Raw genomic sequence first — 14,040 nt, forward strand, 5'->3', positions numbered from 1 at the left:
TGGATTGTCTGTGACCTCCCTGCATTGTGCAGAGGAAGGAGGAAGAGTACACTACACTCTGTCCTCCTCCTTCCCTGATTGGATTGTCTGTGACCTCCCTGCATTGTGAAGAGGAAGGAGGAAGAGTACACTACACTCTGTCCTCCTCCTTCCCTGATTGGATTGTCTGTGACCTCCCTGCATTGTGCAGAGGAAGGAGGAAGAGTACACTACACTCTGTCCTCTTCCTTCCCTGATTGGATTGTCTGTGACCTCCCTGCATTGTGCAAAGGAAGGAGGAAGAGTACACTACACTCTGTCCTCCTCCTTCCCTGATTGGATTGTCTGTGACCTCCCTGCATTGTGTAGAGGAAGGAGGAAGAGTACACTACACTCTGTCCTCCTCCATCTGTGATTGAATGGTCTGTGACCTCCCTGCATTGTGCAGAGGAAGGAGGAAGAGTACGCTACACTCTGTCTTCCTCCATCTGTGATTGGATTGTCTGTGACCTCCCTGCATTGTGCAGAGGAAGGAGGAAGAGTACACTACACTCTGTCCTCCTCCATCTGTGATTGGATTGTCTGTGGCCTCCCTGCATTGTGCAGAGGAAGGAGGAAGAGTACACTACACTCTGTCCTCCTCCTTCCCTGATTGGATTGTCTGTGACCTCCCTGCATTGTGCAGAGGAAGGAGAAAGAGTACACTACACTCTGTCCTCCTCCATCTGTGATTGGATTGTCTGTGACCTCCCTGCATTGTGCAGAGGAAGGAGGAAGAGTACACTACACTCTGTCCTCCTCCATCTGTGATTGGATTGTCTGTGGCCTCCCTGCATTGTGCAGTGAAGGTCACAAGACGTGGCTGCTCTCGGTCAGTTTAGCAGCATAATGTTTATCAATCTGCCCCTGCCAGCACCTGGACAACTATTCTTCGTCGATGGTCCTGGCCAGGAGCCACATTTCAAAGTACAAAGAGCCATATGTGACTCTAGAGCCACAGGTTAGCCACCACTGGACTAGGAGTTGTCACCCTAATTCTGGCATCTCCTGGACATGCCACAGAGTTGGCAACTATGGTGTTATCTATAAATATTTTTACCTGAAACTTTTGTAGTTCTGCCACACTTAATAATTGACTATCTACCATTTCAGGGCAACAATCGTAAACTAACAATAAAATATAAGATCATTAGCACACATTAAACCATGTTTACAATCGGAATCGCCAAACATATTGTAATTTCCTTAGAGCACTTTGTTGGGTACATGGAGCCATGGCCTCTAATGGCTACACATAACCTTGACTACCCACCTACAACCCATAATCAAGAATATCCAACTACTGTCCATAACCCTGAGTACACAGCAAGTCAACCAGATCAAGACTACCCACATTACCGAAAGTTGTAGGTAATGAAATAATGTTGTGGACAATTATAATTTTGTTATTGTCTGAGTGTAAGGCAACAATATGTTTGTGCATATGGGTGCGTACATTTATATGTTTTTTTACTATTGTTATATTTTTGTGTTTTTGCAAATCAGCACTTTATATAGGAAATATGTACCATTTAACAAAGAAAAAAACATTTTGAATAAAAATATTTTCTTTAGTTATCCCTTGTCTGCTCTACTCAATAATGGACAGATTGGCGGTGATGGTGGTAGGAATGAGTTCTGCAGAGGTATTTGTGCGTTCTAGCTCATAACTCGTAGAGTCCACAGAAAGCACTGACAGTTCAGAGTCCTGTACATTCCACTTTGGTAGAAACTGCTCTTTCTGTATTTCACAAATATTGTGTAAAATACAGCAAACAGCAACTACATGGGGCATAAAGTTTGCTGTCAAAGTCATTGCTCTTCAATAAACACCGCCAACTCCTTTTAAACAAAGGCATTTTCTACTACCATCCGAGCTGAGCTGAGGGTATGGGTGAAGCCAATTTGTTCCGCAGACAGTTGATGTTGCTGTGTGAATCCCTTCATCAGCCATCACCGCAAAGGGTAAGCTGCATCCCCGATGATGTGTACGGGGATCTCCACACCATTCACAAACTTTGATTTCTGTAAAGAAATGTAACACATTACATTTCAGTAGTGCTTTACTGAGAATATTGGAACACTTAAAAGAATCAGTACACCTATTAATCCTTCAATCTATAATGTCTAGCTCCAAATAAAAAAAACATAAACACGTTACCCAAATGTTTGCTACAGAACACAATACACTTGGGGGTAAATGTATCAAGCTGAGAGTTTTCCAGTGAGTTTGAAAAACCAATCAGATTCTAGCTATCATTTATTTAGTACATTCTACAAAATGATAGCTAGAATCTGACTGGTTGCTATAGGCAACATCTCCACTTTTCAAACACGCCGGAAAACTCTCTGCTTGATACATTTACCCCCTGGTATATGTTTTAGGTATATTTTGAAAGCGGAACATCTAGAGAGGAACAGGTGCAGTAAATAAATACCAAAAAATACATGAATGTATTATCTAGCTGAGGAAAACATCATCCAACAAAATATAGATATTTACCTCTCTAGGAAACAACCAGCCATCTTCGCTGTCCTCTGCAATCTGGTACGGATCAAAATTGGCCAGAACTCTGGCGTCATGGGAACGTCCAGGCCAGCCAATAAAGACATCTGTGAAACTGAAAATAAAATATATTTATCTTTGTTATACAATAGACATCATAAGACACAGTCACATTAAACTAATAAATGATGCTTACCAATAGTTGTGGTCAACTACAGCCTGTAGAATAATGGAATGCCAGCCTTTGGGGTTGTAGTAATACGCAGGGTTGTCTGTGGGGACAATAATAGGGATGTGTGTCCCGTCGATTGCTCCAGCACACTGTGGATATCCACGTCGCAGGAATCCAGTAATGGTGTCATCCAGACACTGTCCTTCAGGTAAGGAGATCAAGCGATGGTAAAGGGCTTCCAGCAATGCCTTGGTGACTTCATGCAGTAGAGTGTAAACTGTGGATATCCCCACTCCAAACAAGCAGGAGATTGTGCGGTATTCACCAGGGGTGGTATACCACCACAACACAATTGCTATCCTCCTACTTGGTGCAATGGGCTTTCTGAAGCTTGTTGACTGTTTAGAAAGTGCTGAGGTGATAAGGTCCAGTACACACTGAAATGTCCCATGTGATATATGAAAGTGTGCCGTCCACTGCTGGTCCTCAGAAGATTCCACAGTAGACCAGAAAGCTTCTCTGTGGCTGCGTTCTCTGGCACACATTATTCGGTGTCAGTCGCAGCACTGAATCTCAATATGGAGGAAATGCTGGCCCTGAGGAAATCTCTCCTCCTGTGCCTATACAGACACCGGGTATTCTCCCTCTGTGCCAGAAATTGCTCCATTCTCCTCGTGAAATGACACTGTGCAAGGTAGCACAGTGTTAGCAGCTGCATCAAGCTCTCATTTGCTGTATAAAACAGCAAATAAACGCAATAAAACATGAATTTCAGGCTACACAAATGTGACTCGTCGGCCATGATTAAAGCAATGCTGTGAACAGTCACCACCCACTTTGACCTCATCTTTGTGTGGAAAAAAACTAGGCCCCTTTAAATGACCTCAGTATTTTTCAGCCAATGAAAGTTGCCAGGGCAGACCCGTGTTCAGTATGAATGTGGTCGACCTGGGAAATTCCCGGGTCCAAGGTGCAGTGTGAACGGGGTCTCTGAGCTGGGGCGCTCGGAGACTCGGCAAAAACCCAGCTTGAAAAAGCCGGGAAATTGCAGGGGCGGCACCGTGAAAGCGGTATAACAAAGTGTTTGATAAGAACAGATACTGCACTTTATCTTTGCCAAAAAGCCGAGAAGCGATAGCCCTAAGCTAAGTCCAAAATACTAGTTCCTCTTCTTTCACACAGGACATAAATAATTGTTATTTGTAAGAAAATGTTTACTTGTTTCCTTTATAGACAATCGCTCATAAATTCAGGGCACGTGAGAGGGAACAGACATTATCAGTAACGCTTATTTACAAACCGCACAATCTACAGATCCGCAATGCCTCATTGGCCACAAACTGCGCTCACTTCAGAGTTTTTGGAAGCACACCAGTAAAATGACATTTGCACCTAGTTTTGTGTGTTGGAAATGTGCATGGTGGAAACAGTAATAGTGTCACGCCAAAGTCCGACTTCCCGTTTTAGACCGACCTCTTCATTAATTACATTTTTTCTGTTTATTTATGTTGGAAGAGAGTTCAGGACCTTTACTAATCTTTATTTTTTACGCTTGTTTAAGATAAAAAGTGCAATGTATTAATAAGCAGAAGTACAGGTGACTTAGTCATCTGTCTACACACACCTGCAACTCTACCAGTTTAGATCTCTGCTTTCATAGCTAAATTGTTTAATTTTCTTTTCATTTCACCTATTCCTATTACAACTATACCCACTATTACTTGATCCTCATTAACTTTACCTGTATATGTTTTATTTGTGTCTGTAAATGACCTATGGGAGGGGAGATTAGTGTTAGTTGCTTTAATCAATGCACACACAATATAACTTTTTTTTTTCTTTCAAATAAACGGATGGGGAATATATAGTCAGAATAGAACATTGTTGGAGCATTCGTGCTGCCATGTTTCATATACAACATACTGTATACGGGAATTAAATGTCACTACTAGTCTCTGCACTGATGAATGAATGTTTTCTAATTCCAAATGTCTGTAAATGCTTCACCAATTCTGAATGATGGAAAGGGGACTCTGTTTGACATTAAATCCTGGAGAAGCTGGGCTTAAGTTCCAACAGTAGTTCAGTCTATTAAAGTCCCTGCTGATGACCTCATAAACCTTCGTTATTTACTTGTCCAGGAAGCACATGCTTGAATCATATAAAGAAGCAGGTAATAAAATGAATGTGTTACCACCCGCCAGACATTAACCTCTCCTCTGCCAGGGGAGCCTTTGTAATGAGTGGGAGAACCTGCGTGATTAGGTAGATTATAACCATAGAGGGAGTTTTATATCTCTTAAACATGTCTATTAAATAAAACAAAAGGCTTAGCTGTAACGGTTATAAACAAATGTAATTTTGACGTAATTTGTGCTTGTGCTATCTAATAACTAATATAAAACATTTGCCAGAAGCTTCTTTTCCTAAATAGGAGTGACTTATGGAGATTGTCCCTAGGGTATGGCTTAGAACTCTCTCTAACCTTTTTCATTGTTTCAAAGAGAATATCTCTATAGTGCTTTAAATACTGAGCAGAAAACTCTGTCATGTGCTGATGAGCCCAACTGAGGGTGAAAGAGTTTGGTTGTAGGTGGAAATGTTTTCTCAATATCGGTCTGTGTCATGCACTGAATAAACAATTATAGCAGTGCTATTTAAGAGAATGCAATCCTAATTAAAAAAACATGGATTCAATAACAACATAAACATGTTGCTTTTTCAATGCATTGTTCTTTGTCCCACTTTTAAGTTAACGAGGAAGGGACAGTTTCACACATTGGCTAGATAGCTCAATGATGCTTTTGCTTAGCTGAATCATGTTCATGGGAGTGAATGAGGCATCATGGATATTAATTTTTTATATATATTTTTGGTTGGTCAATCATATAACAATAACTTATTATGATCATATGAGTTGTAAATAGAAAACAATAAATTTAAGACAGAGAGTACTAATGTCTGACATGAAATGTTTAAAATAGCTAAATAAAGGGTCATCAGGTATAGGAAAATAGGACTAGTTTTTTAAGGACTAGTAAAAGCATGGGATTATGGTGTATAGGGAGTGAGCTGGGGAGGAAGACGGTTTAGGGGGAGAGGAGGGTAATGGTTGAGGACTAATTGAAGGAAGAGGGCAGTGACCTTGCCAGTTCGCCTAAGTTATATAAATTAATTTGCTTCTGAAATGCCGAAAAGGATAATGGGAGCGAGTTTTTCCAATTTCTGGCTATTAGACATTTTGCTGCTGCTAAAAGGTGTGTAGTTAGTTTTCTAGTAGATTTGTTGAGATCTTTGGGATTGTAACATATCAAGAAAATTCTTTGCAACTGGGCTAACAAAGAGGTTGTTCAGAAGTCTATGTACTTTATCCCAAAAGGGATTTATTACAGGACATGACCACCAAATATGACGCATGGTGCTGCTGTGGCCCCAATTTCTCCAACAATCAGGTAGAGTGGATGGAAACATCCTGTTAAGCCTCATCGAGGTATAATACCATTAGTAGTAACGTAGTTTCTTTGATTTTAGTAGAGATAGAGCTGTTAGTGATACCCAGTCTCATGTCATCCCAGACCTCCTCGTCTGCTGGGGGGCCAAGATCCCTCTTCCATTCCAATTCATGATAGTTCCACACACCACCCATGGTTTAGTAGAGCTGGGTCCACCAAAGCCATTTGCTGTAGCTCTGCTAGACATTGTTTGCTACTAGCATTGAAATTATACCATATATTAGAGATGCTCAAGATCGGTTCCCCGAGAACCGAATCCACCCGAATTTAGCAGAGCCGAGTACCGAGCCGAGCCGGCTCTGTACTTTCGCGCCCTCAGAATTGAAAACAAGGCAAAATGTCAATGTTACTTCGTCGGATCTCGCAAGTTTTGGATTCTATAAGTACCGCCCTCCAGGGCGATCCAGCGCCATTTCACAGAGAGACACAGATGGGATAGCACGGTTCTTGGCAGTCTCTAGTGCAGTTGGTAGAAAACAAAGAAGAGGGGTAGTAGTGTTCTTCAAAGTCTCCAGTGACATTCTACTGAGTTATAGCTCACACAGAAACAGGAGAGCTCCATTGCTAATTGTCATTGCTAAAATAGAAATAATAGGGCTGGCCGCCTTGTTCTAAATCTGCAGTCACATTGTACTGTGTTATATAGCGAACACACAAACAGGAGAGCTCCATTGCTCCATTTCTAATTGTCATTGCTGAAATAGAATTAATAGGGCTGGCAGTGTTCTTCAAAATTTGCAATCACATTGTACTGTGCCATAGCTCACACAGAAATAAGAGAGGCGTCAGGGTTCATTGCTGAAACAGAAATTCAAATAATAAGGCTGGCAGTGTTTTTAAAAGTCTACTGTGACATTTTAGTGTGCTATAGCGCATTCAGAAATAGGAGAGGTGGCAGTGTTTAGTGGTGAAACAGAAATTGTAATAATAAGTCTATCAGTGTTTTTAAAAGTCTCCAGTGACATTCTACTGTGCCATAGCTCATATAGAAACAGGAGGGGTGACAGTGTCCTTGTCACTCTCCAGTCTTCAGTCACATTGTTCTTGTCACTCTCCAGTCTCAGTCATGATTATAAGAATCCCTCTACCATGTGCTAGTCAGGGAAAATAAAATGTAAATAAAAAGCTTGTACATTTTTAAAGAAAAAAACACCTCTCTAATAAAGGTGAAAGTTTACTGTAGAAAAACATAAAATTGCCAACATGCCATTCTACCCAAAACATTAACAAGCATACCCGCACCAGCTAGCTCCCTTCCCTCAGTTAGATCTCAGCCACCTGCAATATACACTGTCATCATATTCACCCTCATCAGTGTGTACATCAATCTCAAACAATACTAATTCATCCCCGCTGGAATCCACCATCACAGAAGTCTGTGTACTTTGATGTAATTGCAGGTAATGGCCTTCCTCATGGAATTTGTAGTTCATTTTATGGCACAGCTGTCACCATTTTTGGGCAATTCTTTTACATAAATACATATCCATGTATAAACAATGGTATCAAAACATCCTCCAAAAGCAACTTCTCCCAACCATTCAAGAACAGTTTCATGACGAAAAATGCCTTTTCCAGCATGTAGGAGCACCTTGCCATAAGGCAAAAGTGATAACTAAGTGGCTCGGGGATCAAAACATCGAAATTTTTGGTCCATGGCCAGGATACTCCCCAGACCTTAATCCCATTGAGAACTTGTGATCAATCCTCAAGAGGCAGGTGGACAAAGAAAACCCCACAAATTCTGACAAATTCCAAGCATTGATTAGGCAAGACTGGGCGGCCGTCAGTCATTATGTGGTCCAGAAGTTGATTGACAGCATGCCAGGGCGAATTGCAGAGGTCTTCAAAATGAAGGATCAACACTGCAAATATTGACTCTTTGCATAAACTTAATGCAATTGTCAATAAAAGCCTTTGACACTTATGAAATACTTGTAATTTTACTTCACTATACCATAGCAACATCTGACAAAAAGGTCTAAAAACACTGAAGCAGCAAACTTGGTGAAAACCAATACTTGTGTCATTCTCAATTTTTTGGCCATGACTGTCTACCACCACAAACTTGTTCTGTTTTCGACACCTCAGGTCTCACTTCCACTGTACATGCATGAACTGGATAATCGTCTCACGCATGCATGCATCCCCTGAGACTGGCCCAAGGCAGCCTTGGCGATATTTAATTGATAAATTGCCACAATAAGTGATTTACTGTCAGATTCATCAGCACATATTGATAATTAAGCCCCGAAATGTCTGCTTCCATAGTGCCCAGGTGACAGGTGTTACATAAATGTAGTTTATATGTGTTTACTTCTCTCTAAGCATTATAAACAGCAATACCATTAATGACAGCTGCAGACTATAAAGATACACTGAAGACTACTTGCTAAGATTGCTCAATGGTGCAGTTCTGCTCTAAAACAAAAGCAACCAATCAGGTGTAAGCTTTAACAGTCCAACATGCACTAAATGTTTAAAAGCTCATTTCTGATTGGCTGCTATGTTTTTAGCGCAGGTTTGCAGCTTTCAGCTATGTTTAGTGTTTGGAAGAGTGACGTTACTACACAATTATATAATTGTTTCTACTGAAATATATTACAATGCCCAATAATTACACAAAATGTTACATTACATACCATACTAACAGTTAAAAAATTGATGTTTCTAGAAATAAGCCAGATATAAGTGTAAAATTAACATAATATTGGCCTGACACAAGTCACAAAAACACTATTGACAATAAGCCTCTTTCTGAAATTAATTACTGGTCTGTATCTGTTCAGCAGCCACCATATGTCAATCCCTGTGTAAGGAGTGTCATTGTCATCTCTAGTCTAAGCAGAAGGTCTGGTGACTGAAAGACGCGACGAACCTCACCCGCTGACAGCCTGAAGATTCTCCCAGCTGGAGTTCGGCTCCCCGGACATGCGGTCAATCTCACTATTAATTATTTGCAGCTCTCTGTCTGTGTGAGTTTTACATTGCACAGGCAAACAAGATGGGATGGATAACTCCTATTGATTTCTCTTAATTGTCCTCTTCAAATCGTGCTAAGAAGGTGCTGCATTTTTTATGACCCTTTAAGTAAAGAGAAACAAATTGTACTACAATGCAGTCATTTTACTGCTCCCACTGTGTATGCCTCAAAAACTCTTCAAAAGTCCAATTAAACACAGAATGAAATGTGTTCCTATGTAAAACAACCCTGCAACATTTTAAAATAAATATATCTATACATATTTTGGTAGAACATAAACATATTTTGCAGCTGGGATATAGAGGGAGCAATAGTGATAGAGTAGGGGAAATGTTCTGTTTGTTAAGAGCAATTCTCAGAATTGTAAGATATCTATTCATCTGCGTATGTTTAGGAGTATTTATACTCCCATCAGTTTTGTAATCTCAACTTTATCCTATTGGGAGATGTAGAGCCTGATTCCTCAAGGTACGTTTTTGCTGATTTTGAGCGTATTGTGCCCAAAATCACTCTGCGTATGCCCAGAACCAGGAGATACATCCCTGTCCGCAGCCTACCGTTTCGAGGAGTGAACTGGGGAGGGGAGAGAACGTTTTTGCCGTAGACAATGTACAATAGGGGCGTGCAAAACTCGAGCGCACGCAGCCACAACTGAATCAAGCCCTACGCATGTCAAAGTTAGAGGGCTAGTCTAAGTCCTGATCAGTAATTATGACAGTCTCGTATGCATGCTATAACATGTGTTTGCAATAATGAGCAACTGTAAAATTTATTATTATGTTCAGTAGACATTAGCAACATTCTAATAAATGTATTTTATGGAAAACAAAAAACACTTTTTTTTTAAAAAATAACTGTTTTATCATTAATGCCTTTATTTTTACCACGTGACAATAATTCTATATATTTTTTTATTTTCCAGTGAGTTCTTTTGTGATTTATAATACACATAGGTATTGGACGTATCGCGCAGCGTCTTATGTAGTAGAGAACAGCAGACCTACACCCGAATTCAACAGCGCACGTATCTTCAGATCTGTGCCTTGATGAATTTGTGAGTATGCAATGCCTAAATAAATCAGTCCCGTAATGAGGAACTCTCAAAGTCATTACGAGCTGTTTGTTAAAAAGTAAATAAATAAAATGGAATAATAATGGAAATGCTTTTCTCTGCTTATTTATTTGGTTAAACTGATGGCAAATAGGAAAACGTGACAAAAAAATAAAAGTAATAGTCATATTGGGGTGGGACTTTTATAAAAATATGGAAGCATTCAGCAACTTCAGATTCATTTTCTGATTATTCAGAGCCATTACAACATTAAATGAAAGGTAAGACAACACAATGCAGTTCACCGTCCTCTAAAACATTCTTTAACCACTTCGCTGTAGTCTTAGGACTGGCTTGTCAAAGACACGACTGAGTATTGCAATTTTGCATTGTTTCAGCAGCTGCTTTAAAAACTGCTGAGCCAGTAAAGTGAGTGTTCCAAACTTTTTATATTGAAAGTCAGAACTGTCTTTTTTCTTGACCTGGCCACAAAACTCTAAATATATCCTGGTTTATGCTATCCAGATTCTGTAATGAAGAATAGACATACACCAAGCCTACAAGCTGATTTACCCCTGCTGTTCTGTGCTGACATTAATGATACATTAAATGTATGTCCGTAAACAAAAGCTGACTCTCTATACAGTTTCAGGCAACCCTCAAAGTTTACATTGGTAAGGTTTAGCATTACACCCCATTGTCAGTACTGTTTCTGCAGATGCTCTTTTGTCTGGGGGAGCTTGTGGTCACATTTAAATGTCTAGATCAGGACGCTGTCATTGCTTCTCCAACAGGTGGCGTGGCTGTACCACTTTAGAGGCATGCACTTCTGAAGTGCCCCAGTCCCTCTCCCCTCCCCAAAAAACTACCCTTGAATTACCGCATGCACCATAGGTGCCCGCTCGCCAAGGTGAGCAAGGGTATACTCCTTAAATTCACGAGAGTCGGGACAAACACATTGATAGGGACTGGCCCGCTGAAATGTGAATAGTTGGGAGGAATGCAATTATAACCCTCTCCCTATATACAAATAATTATGTAACACATTTCAATGCCAGTCCTCCTCCTCTCCTTCTGTTCTCCACCACCTTAACTCTGCTCTCCAGCTCCTTGTCTCTTCCGTGAGGTCCTCCTGCCCTCCTACCCCTCTCTCTACCCCGCTGGGGGCTCTCACCTCTCATCTAGCTGTACATTGAGCTTCTGAGTTACTGTGCTTTTTGTTACCGTGCTGTCTCACCCTGTATCGTGTTTCTGTCTGTCCCTGTACGGCGCTACGGATACCTAGTGGCGACCTATCAATAAAAATTATTATTAATAATAATAATAATAATAATAATAACTGTCAGTTTGGAGGTGGATAACCTCTAAATTTCCAAAATCATGTCCCTCAATAAAATCAACCAATAAAATCAAATAGTTGCTGAAAATAAAGCTCTGAAGTTTCATATCCGCTAAGAAATCATTTCAACAAAAGCTTTTGAGTATTCTCTGGATTCAGTCCATATTTAAATAGCAAACAAAATCTAAAGATGGGCTCAAAGTTCCATGGAAGCCCTATGTGATGTATGCCTGCCCGCAATTCTGAGTATTGCAATAAGTACAACATGAAGCACGAGCAAATGTCAGCGATGTTTTAGTACTGTAACTTCCTGTGGATCCTCAGAGAATGTCCTGTTATATTAATGAAATGTGTACAGTTATTTGTTTCAATACAGGCAGACCAATGATGGATTGAGAGTGAATTACATACAGTTCAGTAAAATTCTATTTAGTAACATAGTAACATAGTTGATGAGGTTGAAAAAAGACACCAGCCCATCAAGTTCAACCTATTTTGGATCTCCAGCGATCCTACACTTATATTTCATCATCATCAACATTTATTTATATAGCACCAGCAAATTCCGTAGCGCTTTACAATTGCGAACAAACATTGATAAGACAATACTGGGTAATACAGACAGACAGAGAGGTAAGAGAACCCTGCTCGCAAGCTTACAATCTATAGGACAATGGGAGTTAGAAACACAAGGGCATGTGCTACATCATATTGCACAATGGACCAGCTAGAATGCAAAGGTAAAAGTATTGAGTGGGCTGTGTGATCAGTCACACAGCAATGTTGGTCAGAGGGTTGTTGTCTTGCGTTAGCTGTGTAGAGGGTGGTAATAGGGTAATCTAGGGAGATTAAGTTGGTGGTTGAGGAATATCCTAACCTTATCTGAAGAGGTGGGTTTTCAGTGAACGCTTCAAGGTTTGAAGACTAGAGGGAAGACTAGAGGAAAGTCTTACTGTGCGAGGGAGGGAATTCCACAGTAGTAAGAGTAGAGTAGTAAGAGTAAGCAACCGCCAATCTGTTTCAAATGTGAAAATCCCCCCAGACCCAATATTGCAGTCCTATTTTTACCCTATATCCACTACTATCCTTCATTTTAATTAACAGTCATATCCCTGGATACACGTTCCGCTAAAAATTTGTCTAACCCTTTCTTAAACATATCTATTGAATCTGCCATCACAACCTTCCCTGGCAGTGAATTCCATATCTTGACTGCCCTTACTGTAAAGAACCCCTTCTTTTGCTGGTTGTGAAATTTCCTCTCCTCTAACCTTAGGGGGTGACCGCGTGTCCTGTGTATAGTCCTTGTGATAAAAAGTTCCCATGAAAGTTCTCTGTATTGAGCCTTAATGTATTTGAACATTGTAATCATATCTCCCCTTAGACACTTCTTTTCCAAAGTAAACATACCTAAACTGGTTAACCTTTCCTCATAACTTAATGACTCAATACCCTTTATCGATTTTGTCACCCTTCTCTGAACCCTTTCTAGTTCCAAATGATCTTTTTTATAGAGTGGTGCCCAGAACTGTACTCCGTGTTCAAGATGAGGTCTTACCAATGATTTATACAGTGGCAAAATTACACTGTTTCCCTTGCATCTATGCCCCTTTTTATGCAAGCAATACTTTATTTGCCCTTGCAGCTGCTGCTTGACATTGAGCACTACTGCTAAGTCTACTGTCTACGAGCACTCCCAAATCCTTTTCCATTATAGATTCTCCTAAATTAATTCCATTTAATTGATAGATTGCGTTTTATATAATCAAATATAAAAAGTTATTTCATTTGAGTTGTGTACACGGCGCTATTAGCTAGCCTGCATAACAGACACTCTAAAGAGCCAATAAGGGAAAAATATGGGCAAAATATTGTGCAATTTGAGTTATGTTGCAGATCTGGCTATTTTGCATAGGACCGAGATTCCGGTAATGTAATCTTCAACATTTGGTTTTGCTTCAGTAGTTCACAGAATTGTATTCCTCCCTGTATTTGTAAGTTCACATTTCAGAATTTACTATGAATAGCTCTGTGATGACGAGTGTCAAATAATACTCCTGGGTGGTGTGCTCGTGCTCGGACTGGAAACACGTATGGCCAAATTACGCTGTTGCAAAATTTCACGGCCAAACAGTTTTGAGTTTGATTTCCGACCATGGCGGTATCTGTGTGGAGTTTGTATGTTCTCCCCGTGTTTGCGTGGGTTTCCTCCCACACTGCAAAAACATACTAGCAGGTTAATTGGCTGCTCTCAAATTGACCCTAGTCTCTGTGGTATGTGTCTATGTCTGTGTCTTTGTGTGTGTGTTAGGGAATTTAGGCTGTAAGCTCCAATGGGGCAGGGACTGATGTAAATGAGTTCTCTGTACAGCGCTGCGGAATCAGTGGCGCTATATAAATATCTGATCATGATGATGATTGTCTAACAAGATCGATCAGAGATATTTGATGATTTATTA

The 14,040-nt window shown here is 40.3% G+C and overlaps 1 non-coding gene across 1 annotated transcript; it reads right to left on the minus strand.

Moving 5' to 3' along the window:
* Nucleotides 1-3,647: 3,647 nt before the first annotated feature.
* On the minus strand, nucleotides 3,648-3,832 carry LOC142098727 (U2 spliceosomal RNA). The gene has a single exon (XR_012678402.1). It is a non-coding gene; the product is annotated as a U2 spliceosomal RNA (small nuclear RNA).
* Between the last annotated feature and the right edge of the window lie 10,208 nt (nucleotides 3,833-14,040).

The sequence above is a fragment of the Mixophyes fleayi genome, chromosome 7, assembly GCF_038048845.1.
Source record: "Mixophyes fleayi isolate aMixFle1 chromosome 7, aMixFle1.hap1, whole genome shotgun sequence".
NCBI classification, from domain to species: domain Eukaryota; kingdom Metazoa; phylum Chordata; class Amphibia; order Anura; family Limnodynastidae; genus Mixophyes; species Mixophyes fleayi.